The sequence below is a fragment of the Heliangelus exortis genome, chromosome 14 (assembly GCF_036169615.1).
Source record: "Heliangelus exortis chromosome 14, bHelExo1.hap1, whole genome shotgun sequence".
NCBI classification, from domain to species: Eukaryota; Metazoa; Chordata; class Aves; order Apodiformes; family Trochilidae; genus Heliangelus; species Heliangelus exortis.
Window position 1 is genome coordinate 11,196,473 of NC_092435.1, and position 11,621 is coordinate 11,208,093.

Consider the following 11,621-nt stretch of genomic DNA (forward strand, 5'->3'; position numbering starts at 1 on the left):
AAGAGAGAAAGAGATGGAAGAGCCAGGTCCCTTCATTGCATTGCCAGGTGGGTTACAGAATTACTGCACCAGGCTCTAATGAACCCCCCCAAAAAACTAAGATGGTTTGGGAAACTTTGTTTAAAAAAAAATCTTTGAACTTTAAAAGATACAGCAGCAGTTTCAAAGAAAATACAGTTAGTAAACAAGCAAACTTTTTTCCACTGGACTCAAAAAACATTCTGGGACAATATTCCTTCCATCTGCTGCCAATCAGCAGCATTTGTGCAGGCTTTAGAGGTGTCCCTTTGTATTTTAAATGGAAATAAGGTTTCTTACATATTTTATTTTCAGAGAGAAAAAAGTCAGTGATTAACTTTGCAAAGTAACAGCAGAAGTCAGTCTGGTTTGAAGGACTGAATTGCTTCAGTGGCAAAGAGGGGAGATGCCTCCCAAAATAAAGCCTCAACTGAGAAAATTCAGTGTTCTGAGTCGAGCTGCTCCAGCAGCCACGTGCAAAGAAGCAGAGCTCTCTGGTTTGTCTGCCACAAAGATTTATTTTCCCAATCAAGTAATAACAACTTTGGATGCACTTTTATTTTTTGGTAACTCCTATTTAAAAATTGCAGCGAGGAGGCTTCTAATTTATAAGCCAAGATCTAGAAATCCTCTCTCTCTGTTTCTCTCTCCAATTTCCTTTGTTGTTTTGTCCTCCCTGAGAGCTGCCTTGCCTGTGAATCACATAAAGATTTGAAGAACCTTTCAGTCAAAGCTCAGTAGTGTGCCAGTGGGCACTGGCCAGGAAAAAAAAAAAAAAAAAAAAAAAAAGAAAAAGATTGATATTTGCCCTCTCTTCTTATCTGCACTTGATTTATAAGTCAGTGTGAGTATGCAAGAGAAATAAAGGCAAAGACCTTGATGCCTCCCTGTGGAGAATATGCACCATTTGGATTGAAGGCATGAAAGAGGAGAAATTAATGGTAAGCTGTTCATCTGTCACTACTGCCAGGCTGATGGTTTTGCAGAGGAGGAGAGGACTGGCTGACATGCCCTCCAGTCAAGGGCATGACTGCCCGCTGTTCTCATATTATAAACACAGTGCTTTGGGTTTCTGAGGGATTTAAATTTAAATTATACTGTACTTTGGATAGGCAAATCTTTACACAAGTTTATTTTCTTGAAGTATTAACATGCAGGATTTTGCTGGCTTTATGTGCAAGAAAAATAAAAATTAAGTCCCCCTATTCGATAAAAATGTGTAGCAGACTCTTAAAGTGTCTCTGTATTTTTAAAGCAGTGTGTTGTAGTGTAATGAGATTTAAATTTATATATGCATTGAAGGTTTAGGCACATGCATAAATAGATAAGCTTTAGTTATTCTACTTTCTGGCACACAGGAAAAGATTAAAAAGTTCAAAACAGGAGTTGAATGTTCCTTTTCTGTTAAAATGGTATAATACAAACTGCTGCTATGGATGACAATATTAGGAACACATCTGGAGGATAAAAACTGACACAAAACTTTCATGTTGTGCTAAACGGTGACAAAAAGGCACTTATGGCTACAAGACTTATTCTCAGTGCTGAGCATTTGTGTCCCCTCTTGCTGCTCTTGAAAGATTTTTGTAAAGAACCTGAGCATGAGGGATCACCAGGCAGCTCGGGTCCTCAGGATGCTTCTGAACCTGGAGGAAGCACAAATGGGATGGGAGGCAACAACTGGAACAGTTCGTGTGTGCCTGGCACTGTTTGGATCAATGCAGAGAGGCATGAGAAGCAGTTTGCACTGGGCACAAGCTCAGATTTTGGGTTCAGGATTCAGATTTTGTGATGCTACAGCTGCCCACCAGCAGCTATTTAAAGCCGAGACCCAGCAGTGGGATGGGAAATTCTGTTTTCCCTGAAAAAAAAGGGAAAGGTGAGTAGCCAGGCCACTGGTTCCAAATGACTTTGGGTTTTATAAACTTAAAGACAAAATAAAGACTGCCATTTACTTCTGTTCAGCTCTCCTGAGTTTGGAGCTAATTTCATTATTGGGAGTATAGCTGGGGATTGAGTTCTGATTCCTGAAACCCTGGTTTAGGCAACAGATTTCAATAAAATAATTTTGCTTAAGTTATACTTGTTCCTAGTGCAGCAAACTTAAGACCTGCACATTGCTTCTGGAAGGCCTCTAAGGCTTCCACAAACCCAACAAAGATAAATCCATCAGCAGAGAGGAGATGGAGGTCGGGTATCAGCTGGTCCTCCTGGCTCCCCCTCCATGGGGTGATTCCTAACCCTGGGTGATGAGGATCGAGGTGTTCACAGTCCTAATCAGAATTAGTTGGCCAGAGATGTTGTAGGGTCACCAGGGCTGAGAAAATTCACCTTCAAAACTGTACAGATACTTTTCTCTCCCTGCTCCTGAAATGTCTCCTCTGCAGTGGTTTCAGGCTCCATGCTTGGTCAGGACTCAAAGTTTTAACTCCCTGCTTGAAGCTGCTGAGAGTTTTTGGCAGACTTCAAATGTTGGAGGTGATATTTTCTGTGCCAGCTGCACATTAAAGCCTTTTTTTTTTAGAAGTTTCTTCTAAAATGTGTAAGGGTTTAAAAATATAAAACAAAAATATTGTCAGAAAGTATATAATTTCACCAACTTAAACTATACTAATTTTCCCCAGCAGCTCCGGTTCCTCCAAGCTTTAGAGCAGGTAGTTACTTTAGTGCTTTTTTTGCTTTTTTTTTTTTTTTATTCTTGTAAAAAAAAATCCTGTCCCCTCACTCATGTGCCTGTTAAAAATCTGTTTGCACTTGCTGAGTCCATCTGCACTGAGGCTGATCCAGCTCCTCACCATTCTGTGCTGCCCATGGATGCTTCACTGTGGCTCTTCTTGCCACGTCTGGGTACCTCCAACCTGAATATTGTTATTTTCTGTGCTGAGTCCTTGTGCAGACACTGACCAGTTGTATGTCTGTGGTGATGGGCAATGTGCAGAAACTTTCTCTTGCCACAGGTGATGGTGGAAACTGAGGCACAGGAGGTGGCACAGAAAGTTGAGAGACCCCGGTTTTGCTGGAGAAGTTGGAAAGAACGTTGTGTGGTCCCACTGGCTGAACACTTGGAAGTCTTGGCTTGTTAGTTGGTGGGTTAATTGCATACAAAAGGCAGCAAAAGAATACAGAGTTTGTAAAATTAAACACTTCAGACCAGACATGATCTCCAACGCTGACGCAGGATTTTATCTTTCTGGTTTCTTGCACTGTGTGTCCACCAACTGCAGACAGCAGAAAAATAAGAAATCTTGGTTTATTTCCATGCATTCATTCCCATGCACTTATGAGACTGGGTTTCTCTGGGAAACAGAGAAAAAAAAGCTGTGAGCAAATAATTAACAGCTACGTCACAGCAAAGACTGATGGGGAGAGTTCATCCAATAAGCCCATGAAGTCCTCTCCCAGCTTCCTAAGTGGGGGGATATTCCCAGGTAGAACTCATAGGAAAATGACACTTTGCTTGTCCTTGTGGGTCACCCTGTCTCCACCATCACCTCAGGGATTTGCTGTTATTCTCTACAATCATAAAACCACCAAAACTCATCCTCAGGTTTATCCAAAAGTAATACCCAGAGGTTGAGTTCTAGGCTTTATAAAATGAGGAACCACTGGTATTTTCTCTAATTATTTTACCCTGTCTGGACTTCATTACTTAGTGTTCAGCTGCTTTTTTTTTTTTTTTTTTTTTTTTTTTTTGTGGGCACTTGATTAAAACTTAGGAAATAAATGCATTTTTTATCTCTGAAATATGATTATAAATGACCTTTGATAGAAAGTTAACAGAGAATATGTCAGGAAGAAGCTCAGAAGGAAAAGATTAAAAGCAGACAGTCTAGAGAGGTGTTTAATTTCAATTTTCTTTGTGGTAGAAGAAATCTGTAGATTTTAAAGCCATCATGCCAGAGTTACTTTTATCAGTAGGGCTCTTTTGTTTTGCTCTGCCACCTAATTCTTTTGATGACAATGAGTCCACAGTTTTCCAATGACTGATTTCGATTTGCATGTTATTGTCAGCCTTTTATATTTTATCATATCTCCACTTTGGTTTTTATGCAGATCCTCACATCAGAAGGCAAGGGCAGCCTGAGCTAAACAGCTGGCTGGATTTGCATGAAAATGGACTGCCCTTTTTCAGTTGTTTGTTCTTGGGAAATTACAGTAGGTGAGTATCTGACTCAAATTTCCCAAACAAATAAAGATAAAACTTCACAGATATTAAACTGTGGAGCATTAAACTGTATCATTTTACATATAAAAAGAAAAGGATTAAATAGAATTAGTCTGTTGAGCTGACTGAGGAGAAACAATGTGAGTGATGGTCTGAAAACTAAAGATACAAAAGCACTGTGGTATCCTCGGGAGCTTTATTTCTCTGCAAATATTTTCCTTTCTCATGTTTAAAGGATAATATAAATATTTCCCTTCTGAATTTAAGATATTTTTGCAGGGAAAAAAGAAGACCATAGTCTATTTTAAGTCATTATATGTTTGATAGTGTTCCTGGGTCTTGGTGTACATGTTTTTTCATACGTAGCAGTTTGTAGAAGCCCCGTCCCTAGCTGTGGATGTTCTTTACAACTTGGAGTAGCCCAGGTGTAAACGTGACCAGGGCAGATGACATGAAGAAGCCCATATTGCTTCCAAGAGGCAAAATCTGTCGAGTGAGGGAAGATCTTTTATTAGACTGGCTGATTTAGATGGAAAAAATGAACAAGCTTTGGGGCAGGCAAGAGCTTGATAGTTGACAGATACGAGCTTTATAGATTGGGAGAGTAAGGTATCAAAATAACACATGGCACGACTTGGAGTTGTCAACAGACTTATAAATTATTTAGAGCATGTGTGCCCTTGTGTGCCTGTGAGCTTGTCCATCTCTTTCCACTTCGGCTGCTTGAGCTTATAAAAGCCACAGCAGCTCCCTGCAAACCTCACCTCTCCTCTGTCTTTAGACCATCTCAGACAGAAGAGCACAGCTGGAACTTTTAATTTAAATAAAGGTCTGGAAAGTGTGGATTTTGTGAAGTAAAGCAAAATATATCCTCACCTCTTTTTAAATTTTTTAAAAATTCTATTATTTAGGCTTCTCCCATGATCTTTCCTGAGCACACGTGAGAAAGTCTGGAGAATACTTTAAATCCTTTTTCCTTTTAAACACAGCAAATGCCTGCGTAGCTCTCATTACCCTGCATTGAAACTTATTAGTGAAAAGCTCTCTAAATAATTCATAAGCCTGTTGACATCTCTAGGCTTTGCTTTGTGGTGGTGTGAAACCTCCCTGCTCAAACCCCCTGAAGCTGCATCCGTCAGCCAGGAGGTGTTGACACAGTTGGTATAAAGCCCTCTCTGGTCCCTGGGAAGACACTTCTTATGGCTTGTTGCTGTTTTGAGTGTTGGGTCTTTCATGCAGCTGCAGGGGATGCAGCTCTACCACAGGCTAAGAGAATTAGTAGTATTTTAATAAATAAAATAGTCTTGCTGTTGCAGGGCAGCCTTGCTGGAGGTGGAAAGAGCAGCAGAAGATGGCTAATCCCAGGTAAGTGCAGAAGGTCCTAAATCCACCCCCTGCAAACCTGAAATCTTCATTTCCTGAGTGCTGGGACTCAGCATTCATGACAGAATTCCAAGCAGACACAAAGCCCCAGGATCATGCTCCATCAGATGGGACAGGAGACTTTCTGGGAGGCAACAAATTGTTGCTGGGAACCAAAGGGTCTTGGGACAACTGGGGACACATGGAGCTTTGGGAAGTTGGGTGTAATGGACAGAATGCCCTGTAGGGGCATTGGTTCCTGTTTTTAGCTATTTAAAAACTTGAGAAATATTGGTTTGGTTCTGGAAAGCCAAGCAGGAAATTGCTCCCACTCTTCTCTGCTCCCAGCAGCTCTGAGGGTGCTGTTGCAAGCTTGCACCTTCTAAGGATTCACCAGGGATATTTCTAATTTATAATTCAACCCTTTTGTCTGAAGATAGAGAGAACCATGTGGTTTCATTTTGGAAGTGGTTTCATTTTCATTTCTCCTTCAGAAAGAGCCCATTATAAAATCCTGTCTGTCCAAATCACTGAACCCATCCACAAAGCAGGGGCTGTGCAGAAACTTGTTGCAGTGCAGTGTTTCTAGAGACAGGGTGGAAGTAAAAATAATTTTTGGTTTATTGCTTATTTCCTGTTGATTTTACGGGTGCCACGTCGTATTTCTGGGGTTTTTAATTTATTTTTTTTTTCCTAAAAACTTTGCCTTTCAAAATTCATTGAGAAAATATCACTGTGTAGAGAGCAAAAGCTGCGTGGGCATTTCTGAAAGTTTTCCCAGGTTTTTCTGCTGTTATGTTTGCAGGAACTGTAGCTCTCTCGTAGCTGTGAATCACTTGAATTGCAGGCATCCAGCCTGACAACTGCTCAGGTCACTTAGATGTTACAGTACATACAAATAATGCAGAAAACAAGACATTCTGGCTTCAGAACTTGACCTGGAAATGGGCTGCTAGAGGAAATGGAGTGTCTAACTTACTTGTCATCAGAATGGAAAGGAACAAACTCTCAGATTTGGCTGAGTTTAGCACTTTGGGGTTTTTTTGGTTTTGCTGGGTTTTAAGCTGGGCTCTCAAGAGATTTCCTTCAGGGCTTGGATCTGTTTGATTGGGCTTTTCCTGCTATTACTGTTTTAATCAAACTGGGTTGGCTTTCCCACATATACACACCAGGAACATGGGGAGAAAGAGTTGGTGCATAGAGACCCAGCTCATGAGAGCCAGCCCTGACTTTCCCCTGAACTATTTCATCTTTACAAACATCATATATTTGGTGAACATATGTTAGGACTCCCTTGTGATGAAGAGGAAAGGTTAAATGTAAAGGGTCAGCTCCCTGTCTGACACCAAATGATTGCTTGGCCTTACATGAATCAACACTTGGTGAGGTTCAGGAGTAACATGTGGGTTTGCATTTTGCTGGAAGTATTATTCCCATTCTGGTTTAAAACCCACGTTTTCACACTGGCTTTGGAATGTGACTTCTTGCCTATAATCCAGGGCTATAAAGAGTAGTGTAATATCAGTGCCATCCTCAAAGAGCCTGGTGTTGTTTGGGGAATCAGCACTGTTTTCCACACAAAACAAGGTTAAAGCCCTCGTCCTGCCACCAAGCCAGCCATGGTGAGACCCATGGCAACGTCCAGAGCAGCCACACTCATTCCAGGAGATCTATGGGGCTTGGTCAAGTCCCCATTCCTGTAGGATCACCTCAGTATAACTTTCAATCCTTTTTCTTCATCTGTTCTTGGTGTGACTGGTTGTCGCCCGTGTCTCTGTTGACCTAAGGGTAGTGCCAGGATTCCTGTGAGCTCATCACCTTTGGATTATCTATTTTCTCCCCAAAGAGCCAGAATCTGGTTGTTGGTTTGGCTGCCAGTGGCTCCAGCATCCCCTAGGTAGATGATGTGGATGATGTCTCCACAACCCTGGGCCTCTAAGCCAGTGGAATAATTGCATTTGTTTGCGAAAAGGTTTTTGTTATTAAAGCCTTCCCCAAGACTGTGAGGAGATTGTGGACATCTTCCCATGTTTCTTCAATTTCTACCAAGAAAAAAGCACATGTGGCTCTTTTGCATCCATACTTTCTGCATCTCTAAGTTTTGTGTTAAGCTCCTGTAGGGAGTTCCTGTGTCTTATTGATAATGTGGAACTGGACTTGGTGGGGTTTAATGTCTTTTTTTTTTTTTTTTTTTTTTTTTTCATGTTTATGTGGAACATTTTGAAGCAGCAATTAAAATAATTAAGGAGGGTGAAGAAATCTTTAGCATGCAACAAAGATTTCTGCAAAATGTTAATTTCTGTCAAATAAGTGAATATATGCACAGATGCCTCCTGACAGAGGCTGTGATTTCTGAGTGCTTTGCATGCCAAATAACTTGTTTACCCCCTCAATGTTTGCCAAGTTTACTGTCAATTTACAAATAATTTCCATTTTGCTGTTTATTCTGCTGCCTTTTGATGGATATGTCTTCCAGACTTTTATCTTGCATGTAGACAAACTAATTAATATTTTCCCTTCAGGCAAATATTTTTTTCTTAGATCTAAATGTGGGTTAGATTCTTCTTCGCTTCCATATGCTTTGTTCTGTCAATCATTTCTCTTCTATGTTACTAAAAATGTACCTTTGTGGATGTAATTTCTCATGTTTTACAGATTTATTTCACCTACATCTATATGGGAATGTGTGTATGGGGAGAGACATATTTGTTATATATGTGTTCATGTGTGTTTAAGCAGAGAGAGTGAAAATATCCACTCCATGCTAAGATTTGGGTTTTAAGGCTGCACAAAAATCCCTTTTTGCCTTGCCTGTTGCTGCCACTTCCCAGGCTTGACCTCACTGTTTGGGGTTCCTGCTGCCCATATGGCACAAGCAACACTGAGGACATCCCTTCTGCAGTGCCAGCCCCAATTCCTCCGTGTCTTTTTGACCTAGTCCAGCCCTATCAGCCATAAATAAAATAGTATAACCTGTTTCCCTCCTCGTGCTATCCTCCCAGCACAGACCACACCTGGAGACCCTTTGGAGACCCTTTGGATGGAGTCAGTTTCTGGTTGGACTCGATGATCTTGAAAGGTCTTGTGTAATCAGAATGATTCTCTGATTGTATGAGTGGTCCTGAGCTGTCGTGGTCCTGTGAAAGGGATGCTCCCCCCTGGGCTGCTCTGGCCAAGCTCTGCCAACCTTGGAGTCAAAAACTTCTCCCAAGTCATCACTGCTGATGCCTTTCGTTGACATCCAGGTGTGTTTGAAGAGCACCAAACCCTAAATATTGTTGTATTCAAGGACTGAGGTTTCCACATAATCCCTGCAGCTTCCACAGAGCTTGCAAGAGGTGTCTTGAAAGACAAAATGTGGGATTTAAAAAAAAAAAAAAATTCTTAGGGAAGGCAGCATGTTAACCACGTTCTGCTGAGAAAAACACAGGTGGTAACCGAGAGATTGCGAACAGATTCTTGCAACTTACCAGTCGTAAAAATATCCCTGCAAAAAATACTCCCCACGACTCTGTTTACAGAATGCTTGGTATTTCCTATATCTGGGAATATTCTGGTTGTAGCTCCATATGTTGCAGCTAGTCTGACAAGCTTGCTTTTGAACTGTTGGCGGGTTGCAGTCTGTCTGCAGGGCTGGGTGCTGATGCCTTCAGGTTTCTCGGCCCCGCATTATGGGCATGATTATCTTGTTCACTTTGCAGGCACAGCAAAACGGAGCTGGGATTTAGCAGGGTGGGAAGAAACTTCCTCATTATGCCAAGTCGAGAGGAAAATCTCAGCCAGAACCCCAGGTTGTTGTTTTGTTGGTTTGTTGTTTGTTTTTTTTTTTTTTATTACCGGTTCTGTTTTAAATGTATCTCTCTAATTTTCTGTGTTTCTGCTTTTGTTTATATCCTCGCAGTCAGCGGGACCGGGAGATTAAAAACCAAAATACATTATCTTTGCACATCCTCCAAACCTGCCGAGGAAGGAGGAGGAATTAAACAAGGACAAAAACTCCCAGTGAAGTGAAGCTGTTCCCTTTGAGCTGCCTTATTAACCAGTCAAGTGCTTGCCTGCCACAGTCAGCTCCATTTCTTTAGAGGCAGAGTGCCGGGTTGAAAAATACAAATTCACCGCCTGCACAAGTTAATGAGGCCCTTCAGCAATGTTCATTGAGAGGGGAAATTCATCAGAATGCCAGGCTACAAACCCAGGGATGGGAAGTGCATCCAGGAAATCATCTGCTATCAGAAAGCCGCCTGACCCCAGAAGAAAGAGAAGCCATTGGGAAGCAGAAAGCTCATCCCCACCGTGCTGGGCTGGGAGGCACCAGGAATGCCAGGCAGTGCCACCAGGAGAACTTGTTAAGGTGAATTGAGGGAGCTCATCAAGCCTATTTTGTTGCCCTTTGTTCCTCTTTCCTTGACTCTCAGCTGCCTCCCTCGTAGCACCTGGTGTCAGGTCACATCCAGTTTGCTGTGCAAGGGCTGCCACCAACAGCAAGGGGCAAAGGGCTCAAAATATGTTCCTTTTCTGCGTGCATTTAATTGATTTTTTTTTTCAACTGCATTTACAAAGAGTGGTTTTACAGACATCAAGTTAGCTTCAGGGCTTGATAGCTCACCTGGAGTGGACAGTAATACAAATTTGGCAACGCCCCAGAAGAAAAAATGTATCAAGGTGACTTCCAAATCTTTTTAATAATTACCCAGCAGTGCTATTTTGCTGTCTGTGTCAATAAATACATCTCTCTGGGGTACAACACATTCAGTTACTCCTGCCCCTACTGAATAGTATCAGTTTAAAAATCTCTGGGACCGTTTGGCCAATAATTTAGTGTGATTTGTCTGCTGGCTGGTTTCCATCCTCTTCCATTTCCATCCTGCTTCAGGGAAAGAAGAGAAAAATGAATACTTGGCATCATGGCCATAAAATAGTCAGCTTCTTGAGGAGAAGAGATTGACAAATGTTAAAATTTTGAAGAACATGGCTGTCACGGTTTAATGCGTTTTTATTATTTTTAAACGATGAAAAGGACAATGCCCCCTGACATGCAGGACACCACCAAAATGCTATGGATGAGGTCTATAAAATAAAGCAGACTGGTATGGAAAGGTTTTGGAACATCTGCATTCATCTCCTGTGGGCTTGGTTCCAAATATGGAGATCTGAGGCAAGATTTTGTTAGTCTCTGAAAAACATCTGGAAAAAGAGACCAAGTCCCCTTCCCGAAGCATCTCCCACTTCACTCGACCAATGTGTGTTTGTCATCAGCTCCACGTGGCACTGGGCAGAGCAGCAGAGCAAACATATATTCTGTTTGTGAATAGTAATGATGTTGTTGGCTGGAAGATAATCAGGAATAACTGAGCAGAAGTTGCAGGCATTGATGCTTTCTCTTCCCCCTGCCTTTCAAACCACTTTGGCAACTCCTCTGCACTTTTCTCCTAGAGGCAATATTCCCTATGGGCAGTTTTTGTGAGCCCCTCCTGTGTCTTTTTTTGTGCCTTCCCCATGTTGCAAACCATTTCAGAGCTGACAGGCCAAAGAGGTTCTCCTTGGTCTGACTTCTTGTGTCCTTCCTCCCCTCTCCTTTGCTCCAGCAACTCCTCTTTTCCTCCCCCCTTGTCCCATCTGACTCCCCTTCCTCACCCTCTTCTTCTGAACCCATTTTTCTCTCAACTCCTGCCAAAGTCCACCCGAAAATCTCCAAAGGGCTCTCAGAGCTTGGCTTCTGAAGGGTGGCTTTTCAAATGAATCTGGAGTGCTGCTTGTTTGAGGCACTGTGGATGGGAAGAGATGAAACGCAGCTCAGTGCTTTTGTTCCTTTTGCCCGCGCCACAAATCCCCAGCTGATAATTACCAACAATAGATGAAAATGTGTTTGGTGTATATCATGAGAAGAGATCTTACAGAAACATTAGGCAGCCTGTTATTGTAAGGCTCTTGTAAATACTGTTTTGTAAGAAGAACCTATCTAAGATGATGTAAAACTTAATATTCCTATTAACAAGATGTACTGTACTCTTCCCAATTCAGATCAGTGAAAATGCACTTTAAAGTGCTCGTATTTTATCTGAGCCAATGTTCTGAC

At 41.8% G+C, this 11,621-nt stretch overlaps 1 long non-coding RNA gene across 1 annotated transcript; it reads left to right on the forward strand.

The window, feature by feature from the left end:
* The first annotated feature begins 5,411 nt into the window (after positions 1–5,411).
* LOC139802413 (uncharacterized) lies at positions 5,412–10,000 on the forward strand. Its single transcript, XR_011728593.1, has 3 exons — positions 5,412–5,548; positions 9,247–9,336; positions 9,447–10,000. It is a non-coding gene; the product is annotated as an uncharacterized lncRNA (long non-coding RNA).
* The last annotated feature ends 1,621 nt before the right edge of the window (positions 10,001–11,621 follow it).